General features: G+C 39.5%; 1 protein-coding gene across 1 annotated transcript in view; it reads right to left on the bottom strand.

The window, feature by feature from the left end:
- Slc9a9 (solute carrier family 9 member A9) overlaps window positions 1-12,312 on the bottom strand; it is a 711,270-nt gene that overhangs the window by 131,124 nt on the left and 567,834 nt on the right. The gene's annotated exons all lie outside the window — the stretch shown is intronic.

Below are 12,312 nucleotides of genomic sequence, written 5' to 3'. Positions count from 1 at the left end.
CAAAATTCATTCTTTGATTTTGAGAGACACAAAGTTGGCATATCAGATATCCAGCAGGTTGGGAGTTACATTTGTTTTCCCTAAATCATTTGGAGCTCCTATATAAAAATGAGATTTAATCACACTAAAACTATCTTAAGTACTGTATAAGCATTTCCATCTAGATGGTGAAATACTTGCCAAATTAGCTCATGGTTATTGATGAGATTCTTTTGTCATAATTCAACATTTACTTTCCTTAGTAATCCTAATTCTATTGAATAGCTAACAAATGCCACTTTTTAATTTATTTTCATTTTTATTTATTTATTTTTTTGGTGGAACCGGGGATTGAGCTCAGATCCTTGCGTTTGTCAGTCAAGCGCTTATCCTACTGAGCCATCTCCCCAGCCCCCTCAAATGCCACTTTTTACATCAATAAAAATGGTATTTTTGTCCATTGATGTGGGAATTTTGCAATTTACTTCTATAAAACTTGGATGACATTTATTTATGTATTAGGGAAAGGTCACAGAAATGATAATAGTCTGATAACTGTTATTCTAGTTCTCCCTCATTTTGTTTTTGATAGGGCTATGGTTGATTTTGCTATCTTTCTGCTTAGATTATGAAGCATTTTTGGACATATTCCTGATGGGAAGCCTATGATAAGTGAACATAACACAAACAACACACACACACACACACACACACACACACACACACACATGCACGTTAGCACACACACATGCACAAGGAGCCATAAAAGGGAGGAGGAATTAAAGACAAAAGGGAGTAGAGAATTTAAGCATGACAAAGAGGAAAAATAGGTGAGTAATTATTAAGAACATCAGAGAGAAATGATAAAACAATTTGAAGTGTGAGAAGAGTTTTCAGTAGCACTTTTTAACTTCTGCATCTCATTTTGCATATTAAGAAAAGTGAATTTCAGTCAATTCTAATCATAATTATCTCCATTTTGAAAAGCATTTACATTTTAATGTGGACTTTTGCTTTGTTGGAGCCCAGGGTTCATTTCCATATTACAGCAGGAATTTGCAGTCCAGTGAGAAAGGCAATATTCTGCGGGCATTGGGAACCCTTGGCCCTCTAGTGCCAGCCTCTGATAGACCCAGGCTAGTTTGCTTTCTTTTTATTTTACTTATTTTTTTATACTTTCTCATTCTGTTCCATTAGTGGTCAATAGCAAATGACTGGTACCCAAGGGATTCACTTTGCTCTCAGAAGCATGCATACTGGGCAGGTGTTACAATCCCAGCTTCCCCAAATAACCTAAGAATACAAGAATATAAACTGTGGTCCATATTTATCAGTCATTTGTCTTGTGTCAGAAATGATTTGGGTAGAATCTTACAAGAAATTAAAGTCCAAACTTTTCATTTCCTTTCTCATTGGTAAAGACCTCTTATTTTTCAAACTTTACAATTTTTCAAATGATATTCCTTTGTATGCCAGTGTTCAGATGATACTGGAGGAAATTCTTGGTCAATCATTCAGGAAAGGATGTTTCAGGCGGGGCTGACATAGAACTCTTAATTTATATATAAGCACTAAAAAAATCTCAAAAGGGAAGAGTTTCTCCAACTTACTTCATCATAAAACCCATTACCTATTTCCAGTCCTCACTGTGGGACACCAATTATTTTTTCATGTTAGGATATTAGGGTTCCCTGGATCTTTCTTCTGATATAGAACTGAAGTACTATGCCTTGTTATGTAGAGTGAAAACCTACCCATTTCCTCTAAAACAAAAACAGGATGGCTGGTGTCATCTCCACCCTTCCCTGCACCTTTCTCTATTTCTATCCCATCAAATGTGTCCGATTTGCAACAAGTTGCTGCTGCACATAGCATTTTCTTTATCATCTTGCAACTTACACAAGTCATTTTTCAGTACTCAGTCTCAACTGCAGGTTGGAGTTCAGCTGGCAGATAAAACTGTAAGTCCCTCAATATAAAAAGGGACTTATAGATGCCATCCATTAGTAGGCATAGATGAGTACTGGCAGCTAATCATTCCTATAGATGACAAGACAGTTATAAAACAAAACCGATGAAAAGGAAAGCTAGAAAATTCCCATTTAGTTTGTGGTTTTTAAGGAAGGGTAGGTGGTGTAGCGGAGAGCTCTACTGGCAGGGGGCCAGAACTCTAGCACCTACCCTTCAGCAGACCAGCTGAGTGATGTCTGCAAAAGTGACAGTTCCATACTACTGAATGCTCAATAGTTGCTAGGCAGCATGCTGGCCACATTAACTGGTCATTTTTTTTTTTCAAGCATTAATTTTCAGTTCTCACCACAGTCCATCAAAGCAGGTCACTTTATACCTATTTTGCACTTGGGAGCCTACAGAGGCTCAGAGAAAAGAAGCAAGCTTCATATAGTTAGAAAACAACTTAGCTGAAATTTGAGACTGGGATGGCTGGAATTCAGGGATGATAGTTTTTCTGTAGTGTCTCAGTTTTGAAACTCTGAAAAGAACTCATGTCCTATAGAAAATGTATTGGGCTACTATAAGATGAACCAAAGTAATTGGAGTAGCTGGTTTGTAAAGGCTTAAAGTCATATTGAAAAAACTATATTGAGACATATTGAAAACACACTACGCTAGACACTATTCTAAGTGTTTTGTGTATTGACTTGTCTTAGTTACTTCTTTCATTGCAGAGATGAAATATCTGACACCCAGAACTGAAGGAGGAAGGGTTTATTTGTCTCACAGTCTGTGGAAGTTTCTGTCTATATTTGACTGGCTTCAAGGCAGGGTGGCATGGCGGAGGAGAAACAGTTCATGGTGGGCAGGAGACAGTGAGGCAGCAAAATAGTGAGGCAGCAGCCTCTCCTTTTCATCCTGTCCAGGACACCTACTCTTGGGTGGTTCCTTCCACAACAAGCTTTCCATCATCCAACCCACAACTATGCCAAACCAATCAGTGGACTAATTTAGTAACCACACATGCTTAATCCCAGCATCACCCACTTAATCCCTTGCTCCAGCATCATACATCCCACATCCAGCCTTCCCTGAAAAGCCCCACCCAAGATCACATGAGACTTTGGGGAGACATCTAGACATGAGCTACAAAAACAATTTATATTTTATTATTATTATTATTATTATTATTGTTGTTGTTGTTGTTGTATTTAGTACAGAGTCTACAGGGTCTACAGGGTCTCACTACACAAATCGGACTTCTTAGTGATCCTCCTGTTTGCAGCCTCCCAAGAGCTGGGATTACAGGCATGTGCCATCACGCCCAGTCTCAATTGCTGTCTCAGTGCACTTGAGGGGTGGGGCTGGCACAGCAACCCAGGGATCGAACTCAGGTTCCCGTGTCTGCCTAAGCAGGTGCTTTCATCTACTGAGCTATTTGGCCAGCCTTACAATTTATATTTTATAGCAGTTTGACAAAGCATGCTTTATTAAATTTCCTAATTGACAGGTGAGGAAACCTGGGCAACTGGAGAATTCATAAATTACCAAAGACACGGGCAGTTCCTCAGGTGCTAATATTCCTCTACATGGACCTCCAGGCTGGGAGTGGGGAGATCCAGTCAGAATATTAGTGCATTCACAGAGACTGTGATAGCTCAGCCACATGTCTCTACAAACATGATGAAACCATATACATCCTCTGAGCTTGCTGAAGGCTTTGAAAATATCCCCGCAGAAACCTAACTTAAGTGTTAGGAATCCTGGACTTCCATTTTAAGCGCCTCATAAGGCCTTCTATTTTCCTCCTTTCCTTCTCTTTTTTGTTTCTCTGGGGAATCATATCAGAACTTCTAAGTACTGCAAAAGTGCTTGTATTCTTTCTATTCCTGCCTGAACTTCCAGGTTTTTGTTTTTGTTGTTAACTAATGAGAGTAACACACGTTCAGTGCTATTTCAGAAAAATGTTACTATATGTAATTTTTTTCAACAACCCTTTACTTGGGTGACTGGAGAAGTCACTCATTTCACTATCTTGTGCAGAAATAAACTGGACTCCAACTAGAAGCAAAAATTTATGAAATATATTTTCCCAGGTGGGGAAATTCCACTGATGACCCAGCATTGACTTTTCTGCTGATCATGGTTAAAATTTTCAGTGTATGTCTTAAATATCTGTTGGCCCAGTTCTGGATCCATTCATTTATTTCACTGAAGTTATTGATGACTTAATAACTTGGTTATGAAAGGCCATCAATAAATGAGTAGAAATAAATGAGTTAGTCTAGTGTGTGCTCTGCTTGTGCACTGGGGGTTGAAGATAAATGTGCCGAGGGAAGGCCAATCTTTGCAGTTACCCTGCAACAAGGAAGGTATCTGGTGAGGCAGCACAGAGAGCAAGCCCCTGGGAAGGTCCAGATGGGTCGAGGACAACAGGTGGAATCGATCTATCTGGATTATCCTGAAGTAGAGATCATCTCACACCTCAAGGACAGTGGATGTCAACAGTCACCCAAAACAGATTCTGGAACTTGGTGGCATGTTTCTCTACCAGCCCCAGCAATACTTATTCTCTCTCAAGCTCCTTTATTTTGGAGGACAAATTGTATACACTTTGGAGCAAGCACAGGATCTAGAAACGGAAGGCCAAAATTTGACTTTTTACCACCTAATAATAATAGCACACTTACTACCTGAGCCTCACACTTGGCAGCTGTGGATGGGAACTGGAGATTCAGGTTCCTTGAATCTCAACTTGTGCCTCAGTACTTCTAAGAAGCAGAACATTTGATGTAGGCAGAAGTTCTGGATCCCTTACTATCCTTTTCTGGGAACACTGAAAAATGACTGGGTTTTTATTTTTTTTTCTTTTCCCCCTCAATTAACAGAGTAAACCAGAGATTAGGAAATGATTTGTCAAAGTACAGTGGGTTGTTTTGTTTTTAGTGGCCACCCCATCCTCAGAGAGGGAGAATTGGGATGTTATCCCACCTTTGGCTTATTTGAACCCCTGAGAGATAAAAAGGCTCTGGCTAGAAGCCTGTGAAACCCAGACATTGAGAGAAGGAGCGATTGTTTGCTGTATTAACTTTAATGGAAAAGAACTAAGCAATATAAATACATTCCTCTGTCAGTATTCAAATATGAGGTCTTTGCTAAGTATGAACTTTGCTTTGGGAAAATCATATGGGAGTGCTCCTAAATTCAGGGGGATCCAATAGATTGTATGTGAAGGAGAGGATTTTGCTATTTATTTCTTACGACTGCATATTTAATATTAAAGCTAATGGAAATTGAGTGGAATACTAGCAAAGATAATTATCATAACAAACCTAGGGAGCTTCTTATGGGTTCCCAAGCACTTTCAGGTTGCATATGTGAATAGAACTTGACAAACTTTTTATCTTACCATCTCCCTCCAATGTGGAGTGTGCTTATGGAATAATTGCAAGTTCATTGCCTTGATTTCTAATTACCAAGAAGAAAATCATATCCTGTGTCCCAGAAGAGAAATATTGCTGGATTCTGAAGAAGAACTACAGTGAAATTGAAGGGCAAATAGAAAATTGTAAAAATTTATACTTTGAAATGTAAATCATTGATTTTTAGCCTCTATGCAGAAATCAACTTATACAAAAACATGAGAGACATAACTAGTCAAAGACAAGTAACAGTAGTAAGGTCATGGAGAGATGTAGCTTGTCTCTAGATAGGCCACACACAGCCATTTAGGGGACATTTTAAAATGATTGGGCTATTCGATTTCTTTTTTCTTCCTTTCAAGTGAGTTGATTAGAGATTAAGAAATGATAGGGCACAATGGGATGTGAGTAGTTTTCTTGTTACTACTAGATGAGCCAGGCTTTGGTTTAGCTACAGAGAAAAGACCTGATAAGAATAACGGCTTATACAGACCTGTGTTATATAAGAGGAAAATAATTTGTTTAATTCAGAAAAATATAATATTATGGTAGCTTGTAAACATAGATTAGTTACCTTTTCCATCTCTGGGATAAAATATCTGACATCCCATAAATAAAAGAGGGAATGTTTATTTTGGTACATAGCTTCTGAGAGTTCAGTCCATGACCATCTGGCTTCAAGGCAGAAATGGTATGAAGGAAACGCTTGGTGGAGGAAAGCTGTCCAAAGCATATGGTAGCCAGGAAGCCGAGTGTCTCAGCTACTCTTCTCTCATTGCTGTGACAAATACCTGACACCCAAAATGAAGGAAGGAAAGGTTTATGTAGGAAACCTTTCTGTAGGAAAGGCTACAGAGAGCAAGTCTGTCTCCCTTAAGTTGCATTCAGGCTGTCTGCCTCAGGCTCAGTGTAGTATTCATACTCATAATCCCTGCAGAATTTACACCCATAAACCAGTGGATTATGAGTTAATTACAAACTCTAGAAGTTGGCCCCATGACTGCATGAGGCTTTGGGGGGACAACTAGACACAAACCATAACACAGAGAAAAGGGAATGGGAGGGAGGAAGAGAGGGAGACAGAAGAAAAAGAAGAAGAAAAAGAGCAACAACAACCATGATGATGGGAGGAGGAATAGGAAGAGTAGAAGACAGAGAGGGTCAAGAAAGGGGAGGAAGAAGAAGAGAAGAAGCAAAAGAGGAAGTGAAAGCAACAGCAGAACAACAATAACAACAATCAGGAGGAGCAGGAAGGGAAGAAAGAGGAGGTGGAGAACAGAAGAAAGGGAAGAAGAATGAGAAGGATAAAAAGATGAAGGATAGGAGGATAGAGGGAGAGCAGGAGAAGGGAAAAGAGTAGAGCAGAGGAAGAAAAAGAGAGAGTAGGCTGGCTGGGACAACAACATACACTTCCAGGTCATGCACTGTGTGTTTCTACTGAGTTTTCCCATGGATAGCAAGGACCTGAGGCTTCTGGCTCATATGGAAGTGAATTTTCTGCGCCCATTTCAGTCTTCCAATGATTTGGATGCTAACTGATATCTTGACTGAAACCTCATAGTAGACCCTGAGTCAGAAACACTAAGCTAAGTTGCTTTCGAATTCTTGCTGTGCAAAAACCAGAGGTAATAAATGTTTATGTTTTAAGCAATTGCACAGCAATGACAAATGAATATAGCCATATACTGCAATCATGAGTTCTAGGCATAAAAGGTATTAGAAGAGAAATTGTGAAAATGTAATAAAATGGATGATGCTTACATTTGCATAACTTACTGTAGCTTACAAAGTATTTCTGTCAAGTAACTTATTTGTGATGTAGAAGGCTTAAAAGTACATAAAAGCTAATCCTGGTCCATTCTGCCTGTGTTTTGGACTAAAAATTGAGAACACATACACACACACTCACAAATACCTTAATGGTAAATGTACCAAAAGCAATAAAATGCTTGCCCAGGATAGCCCCTAAACATTCCTGGAACACACAAAGGTAGTAAAGAGTCTTGGGTTTAAATTTATAATTCTATTAGACAGTATTCTGCATGTATCTAAAACCAAGCCAAAATAAAACAATGTTTCTCCTTGTATAGCCATTTCAAAAGCATGTTCGATATACTTAATTGTTGACCTAATAAAAGCTTGTATCATAAACATAGCAGGATTTAGCCACTGAATAACTGGCAGCAAAGGGCTGTGATCTTGAAGGCTGGGGCCAAAGGACGGGATTCCTCCTTGCTCCTTGACTTTGCTTGGAGATCGTTTCTCAGTTGAAGTGCAGGGAAGTAGAGTACAAGGAGAGAGGAGCATCTTACTGAGCTACTAGGGAGAAGACTTTGGATACTGTTGAAGTGGCTGAAAAGTTTCAGACAGTGCAGCAGAAGGGAAGAAACTACACTGAGAGGACATTCAGAGAGGATGTAGGTATTTTCCTCAAGTCCTTGGCTGAGGACTGATCTGTACAGAGTGAGGGTCACAAAGTCTTGCAGAGAGGAGCTGTTGTAAATTGAAAAGTAAATGGAGATATTACCCTCAAACACTACTGAAACATAGTAGAATTTGGTCTAGCCAAAGTCTGAAGTCAAATATTCAGCCAAGACTTTAGAAAAAACATTCTTTCTGAGTAAGGATGATGTTCTAGCATGATAGCTATGCTTGAAAACTAAGAACAGAATGAAAATATATCAGTCAATGCAAGCATAAAACTAAGATTCAATGACACCTTAACTGTTTGATGGAGTAAAGTCTAACATGTGTGTGAGAAAGCCAGACTGTGCAATGTAGTATTCATAATGTCCCACATAACTTGGGATAAAACAGGAAAACATGAGTTACAGACAAAAAAAAAAGATAATCTATAGAAACAGACCTTGAAATGACTCAGGGATTGGAATTAGCAGACAAAAACATTAAAACAAAGTACGCTGAAGAGTACAAATACAAATACAGAGATAATGAGTATAAGCATAAAGATCTCAAAACAAAAATGTGAATTATTAAACTATGTAAATTCTAGAACAAAAAAGTATAATATCTGAAAAAAACCCTACTGTATTGGCTTAAGAACAGGTTGGATACTGCCAAAGAAAGTGGCAATGAACATAAAAAGATAGTAACAAAATCATCAACTTATAGAACACAGAGGAACAAGATTAAAAGTATAGATCAGTACCCAAGTAATGTGAGAAATAAATCCCAATATGTATTTGACTAGAATGGTAGGGGGAGAGAATATTCTGATTAAAATATCAATCTGGAAACCCACAAAACTCAGGATTCTTAATTTGAACAAATTCAAAGAAACAACCAAATCTATCTATCTATCTATCTATCTATCTATCTATCTATCTATCTATCTCTTCACAAGCCAGAGATAAAGAAAAAAACCTTGAAATAAATCAGATAAAAACAAGTCATATTATATTCAGAGGAACAACAATCCACTGACTTTTCTTCAGGAGACAAAAATGAGAAAAACAACAGAACATAATTTGCAAAGAGTTAGAAAGGAACCAACCATCAACCCCAAATTTTATATTCAGTGGAAAGCTTTGAAATCATGAAGCAATACCTCACACAAATAGCAGTAATAGGAATGCTCCTCATTACAATTGGAGGTTTTATCAGTAACTAATGAAATAAGCAGACCAAACCAAAACTAAAACTGAATCAACTTAGCACAAGTGACAGCTCATCATAGCTGTATTCTACGTTTGTTTGGTGTGCTATAGAAATGGTTGCCAGAATACACATTTTTTTCCTCCAAGAATACATGGAATGTTTGGCAAGACAGAACATTTGGAACTGTAAAATAAGTCTCAGTATATATTCAAAAGGTTGAAATTTTACAGATTACTATGAGGACCAAAGTATCCTAGGCAGTGCTGTTGACCCAAAACCAGTTGCCTATTCATACACCCGAAACTTTGATCAATAGACTGCAGCAGCAGTGCCGACGTGTCAGTTCTGAGGCTCGGCCTCAGGAAACCTTGCGCGCTTTTGCTTGTGCTCCCGCCCTCGGTCTCTAAGGCATGCCCGGTTTATCCGACTGCTCCTTGGATGAAGTGGGAAATATCTGGAACGCAGTAGCCACCTCAGCCATGCCGAGTAGAGCCACCCTAGAGCAGCAACACTCCTCCAACTCAGGGTGGGTAAGCACCACGGCCGACAGGGTAGTCATCTAGCCTGGGGTTGACCACAGACACATTAAAAAAAAAGTCCAATGTAGAGTGGCTGAGCCCCACAGACTTGGGGGATAAGTATGTGTTTATTACTGCATGCCTCTGAGGGCTCGTGTGTGATTCCTTACTATGTAGTGCTAATGTGGAAATAGATAACCGATAGAATCTCGCTTCTGTCTATATCTCTGATAATTTGTGTTCCACAGGGCTCCCTGTGGCTCTGTCTAGCTATGCTGGCATCCTTAATATTTATCTAACAGCCTAGGAATATTCTTTCCTCAGTACTCTCGTCCTTTCTGCAACAGTCTTCCTTGGGGCGCGTGCATGAACGAGACTTTTAGATTGGCTGGCAGCTCAGTGTCTGTGAGGAGGAAACAACAAGAGAGAACAAAGCAGTTAGACCCCCTCCTACTGGAAGAAAACATGGCCCATTGCACTGTGAGGGAAGGATGGCATATGCCATAACAGAGGATGGCGCATGTACAGGGGACCCAGGCCCTCAGTGTAACAGGGGTGGGTAAAGGAAAGGATTCCACATGGAAATAATCAAAGAAGAAGCAGCAGAATATGCTGCAGTCTCTTGAAAAGAGAATGTTCTTGACATTCTCTGTAGGTTTCGAAGTTAGGTTTGCCATGAGTAACAGGGAAAGTTATTACAAAATCAACAGGTAGGCTAAGTTACTAGGAAGAAAGGAGACCATGTTATAGACTGGGCAGCGGCACATGGAGGATGCTAAGGAGGAAAAGGCTTTGGATTTTTTTTTTTTTTAATACTGGGAATTGAAACTAAAGCCTTTACACTGAGACACGCCCAGCCCTGTTTCAGTTTTTATTTTGCGACAACTTGAGACAGGGTCTACTACAATTGCTCAGGCTAGGCTCACCTTTGAGGTGCTCCTGCCTCAGCCTCCCAGGTGTTAGGATCATGGGAGTACATCACCAAATTCAGCTACAGCATTAGCTTTCAGTCCTGGACCAACACATCACTGGTTTGTTGTCTTTTGAAACTGACTTCCTAAAACTTCTTATATAAGATTTTAACCTTATATACAAAAATATGAAAAAAATTCACTAAGTTGTAGTTGTTACCTTCTTTTAGTTCCTTTTCTTGTTATTATTACTGCTTTCTAAGAATGGAACTCTAGAATCTACTGGTAAGAAAATATGTGCTATGCACTGAAAAGGAGGTTACGTTTGAGACTATAAGCCATAAAGAAATAAAATAAATAAATAAAAAAATGAGAATCAATGAGAGGAAACCCAAAACATTTGCTCTGAAGTAATCATTTCATTTTTTTTTAATCAAAGTACTTACTTTCGTCATAACATTAAGAAGCTGTCATGTGGGTCACAGCCATTGTTGAGCCTAGGATTCTGTTTTTGAAATATTTGTGAGTGTGGAGTGTGGCGTGTCCATTCTATGATACAAACTCCAGCATTAGCGGAGGAACAGATGAGGCAAATATGGAAAGAATGTTGACAACTGTTAAGTTTGGGGGATAGGTAGGTAGGATTCATGATTTTATTCTCTATAAAATTATTAGGAATTTTTAACAATATTAACAATGAAAATTTAAATTTAAGTTAATACCCCAGGCAACCCCACTTTCTGCTTATTTCATTCCTTCCTGAATCTCCTTAGATTTTTCAGCCTGTCAAATCCAGATGACCCCGAGTAAAGAGCAACAATCGTGAAGCACAGGTCTCTAATACCAGCATTTGGGAGGTTGAGGAAGGAGGATTGAGTTGGGGGTCAGTCTGAGCAACATAGTAAGACTTCTCTCCAAAAACAAAAGAAAACAATAAAAAAGTATGTTTTGTGCAAAAGAATAAATACTTTTAATCTTCCCTAATTGTTGCTTCCAAGTTTCTGTGGTGATCCAGATTTTCTGGAATTAGCAGACGGGTATTAGTTCACCTTGCCCTCCCTTTACGCTTTGACAGACCTTTCCTGTGCCCCTCCCCAGCACCCATCTTTCTGATAGAGGATGTGAATCTGCTTCCTCCTGGCCACTCATCACCCTCACTGCCCTTCTCTAGCCCCTGTGCAGCTCTGCGCTGCCTCTCTGGAGTGGCTGAGACCAGGATGGATCTCTACAGGGTGTGTACTCAAGCATCCAGGCCAACCACAAAGAACAGCTCAGTGAAGAGACTACAGGGAACAGGAAAAAATTGGAAAAATTGGAAGCTACCATTAAAGAAATCATAGAGAGAGAGCATTATGTTAAAATGAAACTTGTAGGAAAATGAAGATTATCCTTATAATAGCAGTTGACAGTGGGATTGGGAGAAAAAGAACAATTCATTGTACTTGTCTACACTGTACACTGTCAAGGGTGGTCTTCACCTACAGAATAAAATCAAACCCACCACCACTGCCCACAGGTGGAGCACTATCTCTCCCTCCCTCCCACTCTCCTCACTCAGCTCAGCCACATCGATGCCGGCCCACCTCCTGCCTGTGTACACATGCGACTCCAGAGTCTCCTCTCAGCTGTACCCTCTGCCTGGGCCATTTCCCACAGGCCACATTTGATTTTCTCCTGCCCACCCCTCAACCCTCTGATTACATGCCACTTCCTCAGAGAGGTGTGACTATCCTGACTACTCCCTGCACCTATTCTGTCTTTATCTTTCTGTGAACACAGAAAGTACACAGTTGCTTATCTTTTCCACATCAGTGTCCCCCGTTAGAATAGAAACTCTGTAAGGGAGAAGACCTGGAATGGTAATTGTTGAGCACCCCCTTTTAAACAATTGTTTAAAATCAATCTTTCTTT

Source organism: Octodon degus, unplaced genomic scaffold (assembly GCF_000260255.1).
Source record: "Octodon degus isolate 3935 unplaced genomic scaffold, OctDeg1.0 scaffold00028, whole genome shotgun sequence".
Lineage (NCBI taxonomy): Eukaryota > Metazoa > Chordata > Mammalia > Rodentia > Octodontidae > Octodon > Octodon degus.
Note: the sequence above shows the minus strand (reverse complement) of the source record. Positions and strands in the feature narration are given on the sequence as shown.